Source organism: Vigna unguiculata, chromosome 3, assembly GCF_037176805.1.
Source record: "Vigna unguiculata cultivar grain cowpea cultivar isolate G323 ecotype 2 chromosome 3, ASM3717680v1, whole genome shotgun sequence".
NCBI classification, from domain to species: Eukaryota; Viridiplantae; Streptophyta; class Magnoliopsida; order Fabales; family Fabaceae; genus Vigna; species Vigna unguiculata.
Genome location: NC_140794.1, coordinates 39,105,201 through 39,128,085, shown reverse-complemented (window position 1 = coordinate 39,128,085; position 22,885 = coordinate 39,105,201).

Sequence of the window (22,885 nt, the reverse complement as noted above, 5' to 3'; positions counted from 1 at the left end):
ATTGATTCCTTGATTCCACTGAAAATCCACCAATCACAGGTTACTAAATTAATTATCTTATCCAATTTACTCTCATGAAATCCGAATTAATCAACTATGTGAAAATTAACACAACTTCATTATGCCATTAAGCATAACACACATCCTTCTTTCAATTTCACACACACACAGATTAAGCAACTATGGTAGAACCTGAACTCACTAAGCATGACAAGGGTTCTGAAATTGTGGAAAACATGGACCCATGATTAAGCATCACAGATTCCCATTTCATTCAAAGCTACGAAATTGAATAAGATGAAGAGAAAATAGGAATTGAAGTGCACTGTAAAACATCAACCTCATGGTTTCAATTCAATTTCTTCAAGGAATCAATACGAAAAGCTTAGCTAGACATCAAAATGGAGCAATCAAGCACTTCAAATTTGAAACAGAACATCAAAAATCAAAAACAGAAAACGTTGCTATGGTATAAAAACAGAAAACCCCATCAATGAGTGTTGTTCCAAGTCAATACATTCCATGAAATGAGATGTCCAAGCTAGAAAACACATTCAAAACATAAATCCCAAATTGGATGCTGTCAAATATGCATAGAAATGGCAAAAACTAGTGCAAAAACATCAAAAGCGAGAAGAACACCTCCATGGGCACACACCAAAGCTTGAGAGCACGAAAATAGAGGTTGGAGAGGAGTATAGAAGAAGAGGGTTATGCGGCTGGTGCATGGTCAAGACCTAAATCTCGTGGTCAAATCAACTCTGCCACCACTATTTACAAAATTGCCACTACTGGGTGCAGAATTACAAAAATGCCACTATTGGGCCTCAAATTTGGCTCATTTGCTTAGATGATGTGGAAATGATGTGGAAATGATGTGGCAATGATGTGACAACTCTCTTCAACTGAATATTAATGTCCAAGCTCCAAAATTACTTCACCCAAATACCTAAAAATAATTAAAAATGAAAATTAGGCCAAATAATGTGAAATTAACCCAAATTCGGAACAATGCCCAATAAAGTCCAACAGATGAAAACACACTAAAGATAGACAATTAAGCACTGAAAAACTATCAAATGGGTACACAAAGGCTAGTGGAATGGAGGAAAATAATGACTCATCAACCACAATTAAAATCTGGTTATAAAAAAACACACAATACAATACTTTTTCTTCTATGTTCATAAAATAAAAAATTAATATAAAACAAACTCATTAAATAAATTATTAAATTAATATTTCACTATCAAGTGAGACGAAAGAATTATCTTCTTCTTTTCTTCCCTGAGAATAGAAGTGCACGAGGAGAAATAAGAACAAAAAATAGATCTTTTTGTCTTCAGAAACAAAAGAAAACAGTTAAGAATGAGAGATAAGAACAATTTTGAGAAACTCAAGCCATAATAGAAAAAATAAAAAAAAATATCTTGATAAATCTTTTTATTCTTTATTCTTTATTATGTTTGATTTTATATTTTATTATTTATTAACATTAATTATTATGTTTATAAAAGAAATAAAATATTTGATTTAATCATCATTAATTTGTAATATATTACCTAATATCTATAATATAAAAAAATAAAAATACCAAGAATATAAAAAATTTCAATGCCCGGGTTACCACGGTAAAACCCTATTTTTCTGCCCTAAAATTTAAAGGGCCTAGCCCCATCTATTGGGCCTAAGGGTTGGCCCATAGGGTGGCGAAAACCCCTAAACCAGCCCTAACCCCCTCATTCTTGCATTTTTTTTCCAGAAAAAATTTCCCTTTCCCTCTCTTTTGGCTGCTTCATGAGCTCTGCTAGCGTTTGGCCCCGTTCCTCATTAAGCTAGTTGAACTCTACTTCGGTTCCACCTCACCAAGTTGTTCCTGAAGCTGTGGTGCTCCTCCGTAGTGTGCTCGTGGTATTTGCTATCCTTTGTCTAGGTAAGGGAAGCTAGAACTCCTTTTCTTTGAAATATAGTGTACTTATTTTCGTTATGGAATGAGTGTGTTTGATTGATGTGGCGCTATTTTTTTTTTCTGCACCGCACACTTTTCGTAAAATGAAAGTTCCTACTTCGTTAATCGTTGGATCGCGCTGAAATTTTAACAGCTGATCAATAACACATAATTCGTGACTTTGACTGGTCAGATCTTGAATAGAAGCTCTATAGTGAGAGCAGTTTGTATCGCAAGGTCACTGTAATTTGGTTGTTGACACCACTGCACATTTTTCGTAAAATGAAGGTTCCTATTTTGGTAACCGTTGGATCGAGCTAATATTTTAACAGTTGATCCTTAGCACATAGTTCTTGATTTTGACCAGTCGGATCTTGAATCAAAATTCTGTAGTGAGAGCAACTTTTCTCGCAAGACCACTGTAGTTTAGTTGTTGACAACATTGACCTTTGTTGTTTGTTTGGTGCATAACTTTCTTTATAGTTATTTAATTAAATTGGTTCTTGTTTCATTTGGTTCTTGATTCAATCATATTTAATTTGAATATAAATACAAAATTTTTGGAGCTTTAGACAAGCTGCAATTTTATTTCTAAAATCCCAAATCGTTTGCATAATGTGATGTTAAGTTGGATTGGATAAAAATTATAAGAATTAGTTATTTTCCAAGAAATATGTTGTATGATTTTAATATTTGTCTTCAAAATCTTGTGAGATAATATAGGAGATTCCATGGGGGAGATCCTATTTGATTTAATTGGTAGTGTCGTCATTGGTCAGGACATAATTCCATGAATCTCTAGGTGAGATCTCATGGTGGTGTCTTATTGGTCAAGGCGTAATTCCATGTTGGTTGCGTTATGGTGCCTCATGGTTAGGACATAATTCCATGACCCCTGTTAGTGGGAGTTTCGTGGTGGTGCCTCATTATATAATTTAGTAAGGATTCAAGGTAAGGATTGCATCCTGACACTCTAAAGAGTTAGTTAGTCTCACGTAGAATGTACTGACTCAAGTGGTGAGAGTAGCAAGAGGCTTGAGACACTTTAAGGCTAACCTTGTGAGTGGTAGGATGAGACCCTTTGACAATTAGCTCGATAGAGCAGTAGAGACCACCACAAGTGCAAGCATCCGGTGAATCCGACCAATTATATGTATTCGGATAAGTCGTATCTTGAGTCGGAGAGGCTTGTTTACAAGTCATAACATGATTGGTTGATATATGTACCTTGGGCTATGAAGTGTATGCGATTGTATGATAAAAATGTTTTTTCTACTCTAGCTTACCCTTTCTGCTTGTTTGTATGTTCTATGTTTGGTTTTCTCTTTTTGTGATGATCATCAATTTATTGATGTGAACAGATTCGAGAACTCCTCGTGGTCAATAGGGTAATAGAGATTCAACATCTTAACTCATCTTGGGTCGAATCATGCTTCTTCGAGTTCTCTGTTAGGGCCGTAGCCCATGTTTTACTTCGCTCCTTGAGAATTCATTTTATGTACTGTTCGGCTTTTATCTTGTTTAGTCTATGGCATCGTCGTGTGCATTAGACTTCTCTCTAAGTATCTGGGACTTTGTTGTAAGGAGTGATATTTATACTCCCCGTCGTTACTCTTTATTTTACCTTGTGTGATGTTTCATTTAATTATGTTATTATTTAAATGGGACGTTACAACCACAAACATCTGCCACTGCATGTTGGACACAAATACGTGATAGAAATTGAAATGTGGGTGCATTATAGGTTTCAATAATAATCATGGAAATATTTTAATTGGATACTCAGAAAAGTCCTACCTAAAAAATTGGAATTCATTAAAATTGAGGTAAACCTAGAACTATCAAAATGGGTTAAAACTCGTGAGCCAACTTGGGCCACCACGGGTTTGAGCCGGCTTAGGTTTAGAAAAAAATTGCAAATTTCAGTATAAACCAAAAATGGATCTCGCCCAAATAAGAACCCGATTCACTCGGGTTGATTCTTTGGTAAGTTAGGTTGCTCACCAACCCAAACATAAAAGAAGTCAAATATGATTTAGAATTTTGGGATGAATTATCATTGATTTTTGAGATTATTTAGATTTTATTTAGAATTATGATTTAGTTCTTGGGATGAATTAATTATTTATTGTCTCAAATGAGAAAAAAAATTAAAATAGGTTTGGACTTTTTTAATTTTGATTACATATTAAAAAATGTTAGATTAAAGAAAAAAGAAAGGCTTAATTTTTTTTTAATTGAGTCATTCCATTTAATACACCAATCTGAGATAGGCTCATTAAGTGATTAATCTATAATCGACAGGACTAGACCGAATTAGATGACCAGTTTTGACAATTTTAAGTAATATTACCTTATTAGAAGATAATAATGAGGTGGGATAAGTATAAATTTGAGTACCTCAATTTATTTTGGAAGTATCATTTTTATATTCATATTTTATGAATATGAAATTTTTGTTTAGTTCTCATTCACACCACCGAAAAATGAGTATATCTTTTTTATTGAAATGTATGTAGTTGTAAATCTCTATTGTCAATATTAATTAAATAATTTAAAAAAATATGTTTATTAAATATTTAATATAAAAATTATATAATTTTTCTCAAATGTTAATTATGAATAAAGAGGTTATAATTGCGTAAATATAAAATTAATAGTAACAAATAATAGTTGAATTAAAAGTAAATAATTATAAAAAAAGAGTAAAACTAATTAAATATATTCTTATAAAAAATAATATAATTATTTTTTATTACATAATAAATTAAAGGTTTAATTATGTCTTTTGTCCCCATTTTGGAGTCAAAATCTCAAAATGGTACCCAAATTTTTAAAAGTCTCAAAATGGTCCCCTTTTTTGTTAAAACGTCTCATGTTTGCCCTTTAACAAAAAATGGGACCATTTTGAGACTATTAAAAATGTGGATACCATTTTGAGATTTTGACTCCAAAATGGAGACAAAAAAACATAATTAAATCTAAATTAAATATATTTTAATAATTTAAAACAGGATGAAAATAAAAACAAAAACGCATATAAAAACAAGTATAAGATATATATGGGTTTAATATAAAATACTCGTCCCTATATCAAATTGTAAAAGTAAGATATTATTCAATTCATGTACCTGATCAATATAAAAAAATTTCATTCAAAACAAGGGGATTCAAACAATGTAATGTAAAAGAAAAGAAGGTCACTTATAATTATTATATTGGAATAATAAAAAATAGAGTAATTGCTATTTACATATTTTAACTTTATTACCATATTTCTATTTTATATTTTAAAAATTATTAAAGTTCCAATATATTTCTAAAAATTACTTTTTGAAATTTATTAATCTTTTAATGTTTTGAAAAGTGATTTTTGAAATTTTAAAATTTTAATTCTAGATAAAAATTTCCAGAAGCAAATTTTGTGGAAAATTTATTGGTATTTATTATGGTGATGCACTCGTATTTTTTTTTTCTTTAAAAGAAACCCTTAAAAAACGAAATTATAAGATTTTGAAAGAAGTCGTCGAAACATTAATTTTGTTATGTATTGACATTCTAATTAAACAATGATGACAAATATTCCAAACTGAAACAATATGTTTGTTTTCTTTTGAATAAAGTCGGAGGAGAATGATTTGTCCCATTTGTTTTTCTTTTCCCCTGTTTCTATATATTTTTTTCTTTCCTGAAGAATGAAAATTGAGCTATTGGTTCATATGAAAGCATAAAAAGAAAAAAAGAGACGACAGAATGCATGGAAATTAATATGACAACGGAGAATTTTATCAAATATTCCTTCATAATTTAATTTTCTTAAGAAGGCTTTAATTATTTTATAAATCAATTAATCAGTACCTATTCTTATTTTCATATTAATTAAATAAGTCATAATCCCTTTCTTTTTCATTTTCTATAAATAAACGAAACTTCATTTTTCACCTTTTTTTTTCCTTCCTTCCTTTCACTCTCTCATTTTATCCCGTCCCTGACATAAAGAAAAAACTTTAAACTTTCTTAGCAGCAGTTTCAGAATGTGAAAGGATTTGATGTATTTTTGTCATTCCATTGGTGTAGCGAGGTACGGGAAGCATTTCTAGGGTGCAAAAAGCAAAACAGTATATTGAATCCAAGATACCAACAAGTGACCTAGGTCCAATTTTTAAAATTGGAATTTTCTTCCTGCATCTCCATAATTTTTATTTACACATATACTTTTTTAAATGACTATTTTACCTTTTATAAAAATAACTTCCAAAACAAGATTTTTGAAATTTTTAATCACGATTTTTAAAACAGAATTTTTGGGATTTAAGAAACACATGAAACTTATTTTATAATAAACTTTTTCTGTAACATATGTAATGGTATTCAGAATAAGTTTAATTCTGCAACCCGTTTTCTGTCTTCTTTTTTTTTCCTTCATATGCAAAGACAATGACATAGTGGTGGTATGAAGTGGTGAGGGAGAGTTTTCGTTGGTATAAGCGTGTAGTTAATAATAGTGGGCGTGCAGAGAGAAAGAGCGAAGGATTTTATTGTTTTCAGGCCCAAATTACGATAGCTTATTTATACGAAATAACAACATTTGCTGTAATTTTGCAGGGTCTTTCTTCCTACACCTCCAAGCATTTCTTCTGCACCTCCAAAAAATCTTAAAATTCCCAAAATACCCTTTGACCATTTAAAGAAACGCACGGACATCACACCTCAAAAATACTTCCGGATGTCGACTTCCGGAAATCAAAATATATGACTTCCGGAAGTCAAAAATCATCACCGGAAGTCGACTTCCGAAAATCAAAAATCATCATCGGAAGTCGACTTCCGAAAATCAAAAATCATCACCGGAAGTCGACTTCCAGAAGTCAAAAAAAATTACGGAAGTCGACTTCCGTATATAAAAAAATATATATTTTATTTTATTTAATTTTTTAAAATACGTATACAAAATTATAAAACATTTAAATTTAAAAAAGATTACTTTAAAAAATAAAAAAATAATAAATAATAAAATTACTAAATAAAAAATTAAAAACAAAATTGAAAAATAATTTAAATTCAAATAATAAAACTTTAAATAATTTTAAAAAAAAAATATATATATATATATATATATATATATATATATATATATATATATATATATATATATATATATATATAAAACGGAAGTCGGACTTCCGTATATATATACAAACGGAAGTCAACTTCCAGTATTAAAAATTATAAAACATATATATTTTATAAAGTTTTATTATTATAATTTAAATTATTTTTGAATTTTATTTTTACTTTTACTTATTTTATTGATATTATTTTAAATATTTTATTTATATATTTCATGTATATTATTTTATATTTTATTTAAATTTTTTAATTCTGTTTAAAATTTAAATATTTAATTTTAATCAAATTTTTAAAATTTTTTCAGTTATACACTTTTTATATTTTTAAATTTAAATTTATTTTTATATAATTTATTAAAAATTGAATAAAAATAAAACAAAATTAAAAAATTTATATTTGAAATAACATGTATTAATAATTAAATTTAAAATAAATTATATATCACTGCAATTTGATTTTCAAGAATATTTCTATTTATTTTTATTTTAAATTTTATTATTTATATATTATTTATTTATATTATTTCAAAATTTCTAAAAAAATGAAAAAAAATTAAAAATTAATATATATATATATATATATATATATATATATATATATATATATATATATATATATATATATATATATATATATATATATATATATATATATATATATATATATATATATATATATATATATATATATATATATATACACACACGCAAGTCGGACATCCGTATATATATATATATAAATGGAAGTCAAAATCCGTTTATATATATATACCGGAAGTCGACTTCCGTGTATATATATATATATATATATATATTCTTTTTTTCCATTTTTTTTAATTTTAAAGTTTTGTTATTTTAAATATTTTAAAACTTTTTTAATTATATATTTTTTTATATTTTTAAATTTAAATTTATTTTTATATAATTTATTAAAAGTTTAATAAAAATAAAAATAATTAAAAAATCATATTTAAAATAATATATATAAATAATGACATTTAAAATAAAAAAACGAATATATATATATATATATATATATTTGTATATATATTTTCTTTTTTATTATTTGTAATTTAAAGTTTTATTATTTTAAAATGAATTTAAATATTAAATAAAATTAAATGAAGCAGAATTTTTTTTATTTTTTTTATTTTTTAATTTAAAGTTTAATATTATTTTAATTTTACTTATTTTTATTTTTATATTTATATTTATTTAATGTTTATATTTTTATTTTTATATTTATATTTATTTAATATTATTTAAAGTTAAAAAATACAAATTCTAAAATGAATTAAAAATGTTAAAAAGAAAATTTTTTTTACCTTACGGAAGTCGAAGAATTTTTCTTTGACTTCTCGGAAGTCAAATATTTTTTAACTTTCGGAAGTCGATTTCTGAAATTTTTTTTTGACTTCCGGAAGTCGACTTCCGGTGATGATTTTTGACTTTCGGAGGTATTTTTGACTTTCGAAAATCGACTTCCGGTGATATATTTTGACTTCCGGAAGTCGACATAATTTTAGGGGTGTGGTGTTTGCGAATTTTCTTAAATGGTCAAAGGGTTTTTTGAAAATTTAAAAAAAGTTTGGAGGTGTAGAAGAAATTTTGGAGGTGCAGGAAGAAAGACCCAATTTTGTACTTGAGTTTGTTAGCTATCAAAATAGGTTTCCAAAACTATGACAAGTGATATAATTTTTAAACAAAAATGCGAATTTTCTGACAAATATGGTCCACTGAGATTTCAAAATTAACCTCTGGTATTTAGTGACGTACTCGTACATATTGTAATTCATGTGTTAATTGAAAAACTAGTAAGATGGTAAACGATGAAGAATAATGTTAATACTTAAAACTTTTGATCAACCATAATATCTGCATTTTTGGGAAAATAAAACATTTCCCCTTTCGTGTTTAGAGAACAATTTATAAAGATACAAAACTATTGAATTTCTTCACTAACAAGTATAGATGGCAAATAAACTCGTACTTGTGAGTATTGTCCGAACCTATTTCCGTTTTGACGGCGAATTCCCAACTTTTTCAATTGGGTATGGGGATATACATATCTCCGCCATAATACTCCTCCCCGTTTAAATCATTAAATATTCACAATTAACTAAGTTACCATATATATATATATATATATATATATATATATATATATATATATATATATATATTATATATATATATATACTTTTATTTTTTATTTCTTATAATTATTTGGTTTGTTATGAAATTCATTCATATCTCCGATATATTTTTCATCTTATCATAACCTTTATGTAATTATGTTAAAATAATGTATGTCAATTAAAAAATTTGATGTCTCACATTTGAATATTTCTATTATTTTTTAATATTTTTATTTATTGTATATTTTCCTTTCACATGAGAATGTTTAATACTTTCAATTTAAGTGATTAATAGCATAAATCTTTCATTTACTAGGTAATATAAATTTTTTTTTACTTATTATTATTAATTTTTATTTCATTTGAAAAACTCTTTTGTGAATGAATTTTTTCTATGAGAATAAGTATGAGATAGCGAAATTCATCCTCGATCCGTTGTCATCTCTACTAACAAGATTATTGTAGATAAAACTATAAAAAGCAAAAGGTAAAATTATATAAGTACTTAACTTTACTTTATTAACCTGGCCTTAAGTTTAGGCACATAACGCGACACATGTGCATGCATAGGTTCAATGTTTCCACATAAAAATGATAATGGAATAAAAGTTAATTGATAATTAATCAATCAATTAATTAATAGTTGTCTTTCCCTTTATTATGAAACTATACCTTTCTGTGTTAACGAGAAAAAGCATTTTTTTTGAAGAGTAGAAAAAAAAATAAAAAAAAAATACTTGTGTTGATTCAATAAAAGAATTTGTTTACAGAATGGTTTAGAGTATTCGAATTGAAGTGGGGAAATCGAAACCAAAACCAAATTGTTTTGAAGCACACAGAGAATTTGTTGTGTTGAAAAAAAGGGTATCTGTGAGAAATTTTAAAGATGGTTTGTGTGACCAAATTTCTGCCATGGATGCCACTGAATGAAAAGTTTTATTCTTTAGTAAACGTTTGGTGTTTAGTGTTTGTTGTCAACCACTAAACAATTCTATTCCTTAAGCAGAATTTGGATCTGATTCCAATTCTGATATTGTTCTCATAATTAATAATACGCGTCTTAAAGATGTGTTCACAAGTCATTGGATAAATAGAAACTCCCTTCATACTTTTTCTTTTTCATTAAATATGCGTATATGATCTTTTCCATGGGAAATACCTTAGAAGTTACAATTTTATTGGAAACTATAACACTAACAAACTATTTCTCCCACAAGAAACTAAGATGTTAGGAAAGAAAAAAGTATTAAATAGACACATTGATTCTAATATGTTTGTTTTAATAAACCCTCTATTAGTTATGCTTTATTGAAAATTATAAAATTCAAAAATAAAATTATTAAAATAAGTGATATTGGAACACTATAACATATTTTTCCATTTTATCAATTTTACATAAGACTAACTTCCTTAATTTTGTATTTTCTTAAAAAATGTTGTTTTATACATGAATATAAAATCACTTAATTAAATTCAAATTACTTCACACATTCCTATACTAGAAAATAAATAAGACAAATTATTATTAAATCTCTTTTGTCTAATATGTAATTCAAAGGAATTTATCATGCTCAGGACCTTTTGTAAAACCTATATTATGCATGTTCTAGAAAAGACTTACACTTGATTTATGAGAATCACCGATAAAATGCGAATTTATTAAGATGGTTACTTGCACTTACTAAAGAGGTAGTACAAGATTCTCTTTTCAACTCCTCATCCCTTAATGTCATATTATGTGATTTGATCACTAATAAAGTCGTAATTAATCTCTTCTTTAATGAATTTCATGCTTAATACTACACTTGAACGAAAATATCGTGGTTTAGATCAAAATCTACAAATTTGTAATATAGGTTCTTAAATGTTTAAAATCAAACCAAAACATATTACAACATTTTCAAAAAGAAAAGCCATTCATTGTGTACATGGCTAAAAAAACACATTCCATATGAATTTCAACATAATACCTTACACCAACTTCCAACAAATCACAATTCAAATTTGTATAAGCATAATTACTAATAAAAAGTAGTTATCTCTGAGCACTCTATGAAAACATGAGGTGAGAATAAAAACAATTATTTTGAAGTATATTTTAAAGTGTCTTAATTACCTTTCATATATATATATATATATATATATATATATATATATATATATATATATATATATATATATATATATATATATATATATATATATATGATAAAAACAAGAAACACGCAAACAGAGAGTTAAATTGCGTTCAATAACTTTTGAAATCACAAAAATATTTAATAAATATATGAAAATATTGTCTAACATAAATTAGGAACACTACAAGAAAAATCACTATTATCGACGGTCAAAATTCATCGGTAATGGCCAAAATCCGTCACTAAATCAACATTACCGACGGATCATCGACGGTTAAAATTTTGTCAGTAAAATGCTTGTCTGTAAAATTTTACCGACGGAAATCATGTTCCGTCGGTAATTACCGACGGAAAAATCCGTCGGTAAATCTGTCGGTAATTACCGACAGAAAATATCCGTCGGTAATTACCGACCTAAATATCCGTCGGTAATTACCAAAAATCCGTCGGTAAATTAATTACACTATTCATCTTCTTCCTCCTCCCTCTTTCAATTTTTTTTTTATTTTTTTTTCGTGGTCGCCGTCAATGTCGCCGCCGTCGTCGCCGTCGCCATCGCCGTCGCCACTGCCACCATCGTCGCCGCCACCGTCGCCGCCGCCGCCGTCGCCGCCGCCGCCGTTGTCATCTTCTTCCTCTTTCTTCTTCTTCTCCTTCTTCTCCTTCATCTTCTCCTTCTTCCTCTTCTTCTTCTCCTTCTTCCTCTCTTCTTCTTCTTCTTCTCCTTCTTTTCTTCTCCTTCTTCTTCTCTTTCTCCTTCTTTTTCTTCTTCTTCTCCTTCTTCTCTTCTTCTTCTTCTCTTCTTCTTCTTCTTCTCCTTCTTTTTCTTCTTTTCTTCTTCTCCTCGTCTTCTTATAAGGTGAGATTTGGGCGGGAAAATTCCCGCTTCTTTTATCGACGGATAAATCCGTCGGTAATTCAAATTAGGACAAAAAATTTTCCGCTTCTTTTACCGACGGATTTTTTCGTCTGTAAATCCGTCGGTAATTCAAATTTGGGCGAGAAATTTTCCGCTTCTTTTACCGACGGAAAAATCTGTCGGTAAATTTGTCGGTAAAAAACATTTGAATTTCTGTTGATAAATGAATTTTTTTTTACCGACGGATTTTTCCGTCGGTAATTAAAATTTGAGAATCCGTCGGTAAAATCCGTTGGTAATTCAAATTTACCGACAGAAGTATATCCATCGATAAAATTCCGTCGGTAATTTCAATTTTTTTTGTAGTGGAAGGATATTATGAAAAGAATACTTTGAAATTTATACCAAATGACCTTCAATAGAGACGTGTCTAATCCATGCAATTCACATGAATTCTATTATCAAATTCAACTATACTAATTATTTTTTTGAAGTATATCAAGCTTATGATATACATCAAATATTATCATTGACTCAAAGTCTTACACAACTTTCACAATTTGTTCTAACTTTCTGAAGTACCGAAACATAAAAAGTAAGATAATTAAATAAAAAATTAACTCATTATATATATAAAATAACAAATATTTCATTATCTTAAGATAACAAATATTTATAAATAATATTGTACATGAAAAACATTTCATTATACATTTTTTTAATGTTATAAACAAAGTCTATGAATCGATCTATATCAATAAGTTGCAAATAAGATAAAAAAAAACTTCAATGCCTCTAAGGAACAAGCAACAAAAAGATACAATTCTAAGTTGAAATTGAGAAAGTTCCATTGAGGTGACCTTGTTTGCAAAATATGAGGAATAAAGGAAGTTCTTGACCAGTTGGGAGGGATCCTCTTGGAGCGTTGATGTGAGAATTTTGGCATACCAATTAGAATGTCTTTTTGGAGAAATCGTACTGAGAAGGTAAAATTTCACACACCTCAAATTTTACTACAATGAACATTGTAAAATTATTGTATTTTTTTTTATTGTTGGTCTTTTTCATAAAATGACTTTATGAAGAAGGTTTTGATGAAGCAAAAAAAAATGAAAAATTAATAAAATTTGAATTTTAAATTCCATGATAAACATTTTTTTATGTATTTTAAAATCTCTCCCGTTTGTAAGAGATAAATTGATCATTTTGTAGAAACAAACATTTACTATTAGGAAAAAAAAGTATAATTGTAACATCCCATTTTAATAGAATAATACTATTGAAATAGAACATCACAAAATCAATAATGAGAAACATATAATCCATAAGTTGTAATATACAGTTATCCAAAATTATAACAATAGTAACATGACATATCTATAAATATGTACAACTCAAAGAAATCTACAACAAGATAAAAGAGATTTAAAAGGTCCTATAACATGAACATAAAATCTATAAAGTAGACAAATGCATAGACATCTCACTCCTAAGCTACATTCCCATTTATTTTCTCATCTGTTCATACTAGTAAAGATGATCATTGCAAAAGAAGAAAACAAACACAAGCACAAGAAAGGTAAGTTAGTTTACAAAAAAAAAAAAATCTTATAATAAGTAAACAAATTTCATCACAATGCAATACACTTTAAGGTTAGTCCTCCCCCCGCCTTAGGCCCACTAGAAAATTCTCATATCATATGGAAATTTTCTTGCAAATTTGTTAAAAAAATTTACAAGAAAAAACTTTTTCCTGCTATTTTTAATAATTTTAATTGGTAGGTAATTCCTTTGTGGGTAATTATTTCCTATAAAATTATAAAATTCGCAAGTATTTCCTACAAAATTTGTTGCAAAAAGTGTTTTATACAAAATATTTTGCAAAAAAATTGGTAACAATTTCTTGCAATTTTTTTTCATAACAAAATTTATAAGTATTTTCTACAAAAGAAATTTCAAAACCAAATTGGCAGGAAATATGAGTTTTTTTAGTAGTGGCCATTGCCAATGAATTTTACCTTACCACACACAAGGTTAGTCATTTTCTCGTCTTAGACCATAGGAAAGCCTTTAGACTAGGACCTTCTACTACTCTCACCACAAAACTCATTCTATTTTATTTTGAGTTTGAATTGTTATTAAAGTATCAAGATAATCTCGACCTCAAGATCCTTACATCAATGCATACATTAAGGAAACACATAAAATAGGATTTATTCACCAAAAATCAGTACCTTATCATAACATTCATACCAAGATTTAACAAATTAATATTCACATCACACATTTCATATGAAATAAAAATAATCACACCATAACCTAAAACTATATTGTATCTTAATCAAACCTCATTCATCATTCACAATATATCAACATGCATACTTTACACTTCATATCACACTCTCTCAAGTATATTGCCCAACAACTTAACAACACATGTACAAACTAATTGGGATTTAAAAAAGTAAAATTGCAGCTTCCACAAAAATTTGAATGTTATGTTCTTACATTCAAATTAAATGTAATTGATTCAAGAATGAAATGCAAAAATAATCAACTCAATTGAGTAACTGTGCAAAATGCCACCAAACAAGCAACAAAGGTCAAATTTGTCAAAAACCTAAACTATGAGAATCTTACGCAAACAACTGATCTAACTACAAACCTCTAGTTGAAGATCTGATTGCTCAATTTAAAGAACAATATTCATAAGACCCATTGTGAAAATTGTAGTTGAATCTGACGGTTAACGAAGCGGGAATCCCATTTTTCCCAAGATGACTCATACTAGGAAAACAAGGTGGCGCTTGACGCTAGAAAAGTGGTGGTTAGTAATATATCAAAATACTAAACTCTTTCTTTAAGATGTGATTGAGTAATATAACATATCTTAAGTTAATCTCCTCTTAAAAGACCTCTTAATATTTTAAAGTTCAAGTTCTTAACTTAAGTAATGTCAGATCACTCAAATCAAGGATCTCACATAGACATTCCTAAAACAATCAAAACCAATGTTTTCATGCTTCGCTGAAGTCAATTGAACATAAATTACATATTTAAACACTATTCTCCATTAAAAGATCAATTCCACCATATATGATCATCAAGCATACCACAACACCATTTATAACAACTTTAATATATCACATACTACAATACTAGGCTTAACAGATTTAATGTATCATCCCATTAGCACAAACCAAAATAATAAATAATCACAGGCTCAATGTCACAGATCGTTATATTCTCAGCAAACAATTAGAACAAAGATCAACATGTAAAAGCTAAAATTAGCTTCCCTCACTTGGCAAGACAGATCAAAACTGCTATCAGACCCTATAAGACCCGTGAAATTTAATTAATTAAATAAATAAATAATTAATAAATACGGGTAGTGGGAGCCTTTATGGCATTTAATATTGATTGATGTGATGTGGAAAAGTATTAACTCAAATGGTTGAGAGTACTTAATTGTGTGAGAGGACTTGGGTTTGAGTCCTAAGTATGTCATTTTGTGTGTTATTTAATTTATTATTATTTTGACAATATGCTTGATCATGTTGAGTGATAATATAATCATAGAATTATATTAGTTATCATGAACATGAATTGGTTAGATGCTTGTGTATTGAGTTGAACGTTGGCATGGTTATGGGTTTGAACCTTGGTAGAACCAAATTAGCAGCCAATGGGGCTGGAAAACCATCACAGAATTGCCAATGAATGACAATTAAACTCAAGTTTAATGGTATTTTTGTTTTATACCATTTACCTCTCATTAAGACCATAATTAGTGACCAATTAAGAGGAAGAAAGAGTGGTTTAGGGACTACCTCTCATTAAGACCACAATTAGTGACCAATTAAGAGAAAGAAAGAGTGGTTTAAGGACTATTATTGTTGCATAGCCATAGGTATACGAAAATTGAGAGTCTAAGGTGAGGATTGAGGCAAGCAAGGAGTTGTATTGAGATAAAGTCAAAGAAAGATCATTGGTGATCAAGAGGGAACTCATAACAAGTCCAAAAATAAGCTAAGGAAACCAGGTTAGGGGAGCTGCAATTTCTTGTTTTAATGATATTATATGCAATTGTGTTATATATTGATGCATGAAAGTTTTCGCCTAAATCAAATTCTTGTATCGTTTAATTATCTTGATGTTTGTAGTAGGTGATTTTAGAGAGTATGTGTGTGCTTGTGGTTTTCGTTGTATTGAGTTCTCTTTGTGACTCAATCATTGCTACGATTATCATGATTCTTCTTTTGGCTTTTGTGACCCAATCATTGCTATGATTACCAAGATTCTTCTTTTTGACTTGACGAGATATTTAGAATTTTTCTTCTAAATACAACACACTTAATATGATTCTTATTATTAATTTTATTTTATTTTTACTATTATTTATTATTATTATTGTTATTATTATTCTTATTATTTTATTCTATTATTATTATTATTGTTTTATTATAATTATAATTATAATAATAATTATTATTATTATTTTTATTATTATTACTGTTATTTTTACTATTATTATTATTATTATTATTTATTTTACTATTATTATTACAATTACTATCACTTTTATTTTTAATTTTGATTATTATTATTGTTATTATTATTGTTATTTTGATTATTATTATTAATTTCATTTCATTTTATTTTATAATTATATTTATTAGTATTATTATTTTATTTTATTTTACTATTATTTAATTATATTATTTTTTATTATCATTATTTTGTTTTATTGATGATTTTATTAACATTATCATTGTTTTATTATTATTGCTTTATTTTATCATTATTATTTTATTTTATTAGTATTACTATTCTATTATTATTGCTTCATTTTATTTTATGATTATCTTCATTTTCATTATTACTTTTTTTTATTATTTCGTTTTATTATTATTATTATTATTATTATCATCATTGTTATTGTTGTTGTTTTTTTTTATTACTATCATTATTATTGTTTTATTGTCGTGCGATATTTTGGGGCAATGGTTATGTATTTTTCCTGCTTTTGTATATTGTTTGGTTGTTCAGGATTGTGTTGGACTATGATCCAGTCATGTGATTATGACTGGATAAGCATATCTCATGTTATGGATTGTATGTATAGTGCTTGGGGTTCTTTGGAACTTGCTTCAAAGTGCCAAAAACCAGTAGTAGTGACGCTACTAGTGTGGCGCCTAGCGGCTTAGGGTGTGCTGCCTAGCAGCTTGGGGTGTGCTGCCGGGTGATAAGGGAAAACCAGAGAAGCTTGGAACGCATGACACTTGGTGGAAAATGTGATCCTGCCAAGCGGAAAAGATCTGGTAGAGGCGCTAGAGAGTGTATGGCGCCTAGCAGTGTGAGGTGACTACCAGGCGGTGACGGTGCCACAAGGCTTTGGTATGGCGCGTTGTGCCTGGCGGTGTGAGATGCCCGCCAGGCGGTCTGGAACCAGGTTCCGTCTAGCGATGCAAGAGGCGCGCTAGGCGGTTTTGGTGTAGAGTTGGTACGCGAGGAGGATTTCTACACAACTTTAGGTGATGTTCATGATGCGATGCTTTGACTGGGGGCCCAGTTACGAGTGTATCTTGTATTGGGGTAACACGTGGCCACTCTAGGTTGTAGCCTGGTGGTTTAGGAAGTCCAGTGGAGCGTGCGAGATTGTGGCTCGTACGGCGGGGTTTCAGATGATTGCCCTCTTAAGTGCATTTGATAGAGTTTGGTAGTCTGGGAACAACTACAAACTCTTGTTCGTTTTGGGGAACTCCACTTGGTGTCGCGGTGTGAGGCCGTGGCAAATTTATTCTCGCGTGTGGACTATTAAGTGGTGGCCTGTAGTTGGAGGGGCGAGTAGACACTCGTGCAGCAAAAATCGATCAATGGACTCACCAAAGGGTGTAGAATCAATAGACGTCTAACGAAAGAGTTAAAAGCCGAAGAACTAAGAAAAAGGGAAATTTGCTAACACGTTTTATAGTTTTGAGATGCTTTACTTAATGTAATATTTTATTTGTTTATTTACATGAGCTCACACTATCTGTGTGTGCTTGGCGATGATCATGTAACTTGTTACATGGAAGCAGGGATTGATGCAGGTGAATAGGTGGATGCGTAGAGACAGAGTGGGAAACACTTGGGGATTTTCACTAGTTTTCTATGGGCAGATTATGAATTATTTGTATTAGTTTTATAAACATTTTATAGATGTCATACTTGAACGCCGCGAGTTTATTTTAGTTTGGCGCGTTGAAATAAAAGTTTTAAATTTTCCCGCGTTTTGGGAAAATGAATTATCATAAATGCGATTTTATACTTATATCCCTATTTTTAATTATTTAAATTAGTAATATCCGACCGGAATGTTACAAACTCCAAACCATATTCAAATTCATAGATGCTTATCTACACATCTACACATAGAAACACCACAAGAATGATAACACCATACCATTATGATCACTGATCAATGGAGACTCACATTGAGGACTCTAGAGACATATGCAAACAGAGAAAGTCTACACACAAGAGAAAAACTAATTGAGTCAAAAAAAAGGACAAAAAATCATCTTACTCAAAAGGAGAAACCGATATATTATTAATAAGTGTCAAGAATAAGTAAATTTTCCCTATGAATTTGATACCTATCACGTATCAAATGGTTATATTTATGTATAAAACAAATCTCCTTAAGCTTAAGATAGAGAATGAGGTTTTGAGAATTGGAGGTTTATAAATTGCAATGATATTTTGCTATTTAGCAATGAATATGAAAGAAAATATCAAGTTGTAGCTGAGCCAAAGTCATTGGCGCTGAGTCATAGAAGTAGAAAAGACATGACAACATATTTTGACTTTCTAGTTGAGTATAACAAATTGGAGCTGAGCCACATGAGGAAACATTTTTTGCAAGGAAATCTAGAGCACCAATCCATGAGGTTGAGCAACCAAGAAAACCCTCCCAAGAAGGAAAGGTCAAGTGCTAAGCACCAAGACAAAGGTTGAGCTGAGAAGGAACCCACTTATGAAGAAACCCTTGAGGTTGAGCACCACCCAAAAATTCCTTCAAATAAAGACCTCATGTCTTCATTCTAAGCATTGAGTGGAGAGTTAGAAATGTAGCAGTAAGGTAGAAAAAGGGTATGTGAGGGACAAGAGAAAGAGATGTTCTTATTGTAAAATCTATGTCTAGATGCTACTAGAATTGTATTGTAATACTCTTTGAGTAGCTGAACTTTCTCATGTCCAGATTTAATGTATTCAATTATGACTTCATATACTTCTATTTCTTGGATATACTTCTATTTCTTGGATATTTATCTATGGTTTGTGGTTTGATTTATACTTAATGATGAATTGACAACCCATCTTATATTATTGGTTTGGATTGAGTTAGAAGACTAGTCTCAAATTTAGGTCCAATCAAACCATAATACTTGTACTAGATGCTTCATTGGATACTAGAGGGTATGCTAAATGAAAGAGTCTTGCACATTAATGTAAGGATTCATTCAACCAGGAGTGGAGGAATGACATTGGGTTTGAAGTCCTTAGGTTATAGGCTGAAGGAATGGGTGTAGTTCTACACAGAAAGAGCAATCCCAAGACATTGGATGATTTGCATATTAAGTAAACAAGATGGTAGTGGTGTAGTAGAAGAAGATGAGATTAAATCAAATCATAGCCCCTACTCCACTATAATTACTACTATCTATATTTAAATATACTCTTTATCATAATCCAAAAACCCAAAAATTAACTATCAATATATTTGTTTAATCCTTGTGGATATGACACTTATTGATATTATTATGCACCAGTGCACTTGCTAGGAAATGTTTGTTGAGAAGCAGACATCAATTATCCTTGTATAACTTGATGCCATGATCATAGAAGTGATCTATGATTGTTAAACAAATGAGTGAGAAGATCATAAACTTATAGAGAAGGTAGACAACTCTAAAAAAATTGTTTCTAGAGAGATGGTGGATTTATATAAAATGAAATTCAATTATTAAAAATCTTTATATAACTTAAAATTTTTATTATTAAAATGTTGTAGTGTTATCTTTTTATAAAAACTATCAATGTTCCATTTTCTACATTTTCACAATAACTATTGGCTTAAGTATCATAATTTGATCGTGTAACAAGCCAAAAACAAGAAGAAAGATAAAATTATAATAAAAGGATAATATACTAAAGGGAAGAGAGAATAAAAAAACAAAAAGAAAACATCACTAGCAAACCCCTCTCTTCTGCTTCCTTTCACAACCATGCTTAATCTTTTTTCTTCCTCTCCAAATTTCTCCTTCATTTCTCATCCTTTTAGAAAATATAAGTGCACCACGTCGAAATTGAGGAGCCAAGTTGGACCAATCAAATTCTTCTTTTGAGCAAGTTTATTATCTCCCCCTTTTTCATTGAAGCAATATGTTTTCTACCTTACATGTAGTCTTCTCTTGTCTACACTTTGTTTTTCTACCTTGTAGATGGTATTCTATCCATTTGCAGTTTTAGAATCACATTTTGATCTTGTTGTGCTCCTATTGCATGTCTAGAAAGAGCAAATCAAAGAGGAGAAATTGTGTAGATGGTGATCTATTTTGGGAACCCACATTGAGGTAAGGAAAGCTAATTTTTCTTTATAAATTTTATTTTAAAAGTTGAATGTAGTAAAATAGTGGTGAGAAAGATGATTAATGGAAGAACCTACAACTTTTAGAATATAAATAGTTAAAATTTTATAGAAGGTGAAGTTATTGAGGTCCTAGTTATTGTGAGATTGTGAATTTTCTTAGTATCTGTATGGTCCGTGGATCCTGCTGAAAAGTATGTGATTTAAAACATGGTGGATTGATGAGTTGTTTGGGGTCATGACTGAAGGTTAAAACCTTTTGATTGAGTTTAAAAGACGTGGTATAAATGTTGTGGTTACATGTTTGCTTAAATTTGAGAATATTTTAGTATTGGTAATATTGTCATATATAGAGAAAGTTAAGAAATTTTGCATAAATGTTTTTTGTTTTGATCTGTGGAATTATAAAATTATGAAGGGAAATTGTTTGAATGATGTAAATTGTGAATGAAGTTGTTATTTATTTGAAGTTTGTATGAATGTGGTTATAAAAGAAAGTGACTTTTGAAAAATTGTTTAATGAGTGTGATATTGATGATGGTAAAGTGAATTGATGACCTTGAGTTGAATAAATTATATGTCTTTGATGTTGCATTGAAATTGTACTTCCAATTATTTTGCTCTTGTAGGATTATAGGCTAAGTAGATTAAGAACGTAAACTAATTTAAGTAAGACTTGATTGAGTTGTTGGATGTATTTGAATTATTATGTGATATCTAAATTGAATGTATTATAGAAATAGAAATGGTATTGAGAGGGTTGGGTTATGGGTTGATTGTTGTATCTATAAGGTTTGAAAGATTAGTAGGTTAAATTCAATTGAAGTTCTATGTGGTATATGCATGATTTTGTGATCTAAATTGATGGGTTTGATGTGTTAACTCGTGTTCAATTATGTCTATATGATATTAGTATGTAGACTTTTAGTGTGCTTGTTTGAATCTTAAATGAAAAGAACTGAAAGAAGTATATGCTATAACTATTGGGAATCTGCAAAAGTCAAGGATTTTAGGCTTGCTACTTCATTTTTGTATGTACCGATGGGCGTTAGCGTCTCATCGTTGGGCGCCACTTTGAAAATTTTAAAAAGACCAGCCTTTAACTTGTTACCACTAGGCATAATTTATGTGTTGTTGCACACCCTAGTTGTAGTGGCATAAGCATTGGCCTATAGTAAGAAGGCATTGGGCGGTGGATCTATTGCGGTGAACGATTTCTATGAATGATTATGGTTTGTAAATATAGAATCTTGTGAATTAGATTTGGCTAGATATTATGAGGTTTGTGTCAAAGTAGTTATTTTCAAAGGAAAATACCACTAGTGAATGTATGTCAAAGTGTATTGAAGAAAGCTATGAAGGGTGAGACTATCCTGACCCAACTAGTGTCTAACTCACATAAAGTACAAAATCTAGGTGGTGTGAGTCAAAAAAGGCTCAACATGGCAAGCAATATGATATGAAAGAGGATCATACTTAGGGAGCTAGTGGAGTTAACCCTGTCAAGGCTTTTGGTTTGGGGGCATTAGTCCTAAGTGATGGAATATCAATGGAGGATTTGGTAGAAAGCATGACTAGTGCAAAGTTTCACGAGTCCATTCAATACACTAGCTTTTTGCAAGCAGAGTCTATACTTAATTTTGTTGTTTGAGCAACATTGGGTTGATGGTTGTTTGAGCCATTGGGTTGAGCCATGTGTACGTAGTTTATTATTTGATGAATGTGAAATGTTTGCGATTGTGGGCTGAATTTTTGTTAATTGAGATATTTGGATAGAGTAATGTGGTTTGATGTTGGATAGGACATGTCTAATGATTGGGAATTATGTGAATTTTTATGTTGGACTTTAAAAAGAAAGTTTGTTGAATGAGTAATTGAGAAGTAGAGATATGGAGAAAAGAGGAAGAATTGTGGATTTAGTGAATAACTAACATTTAAATTTTATATCCCTTCGTCGTTTACAAATTATATTTTCCTTGCTTTTCTTTAAGTGCATTAGCTTACCATTGTGTTTCTTCTTTGTGTTTGTTTCTTTTTC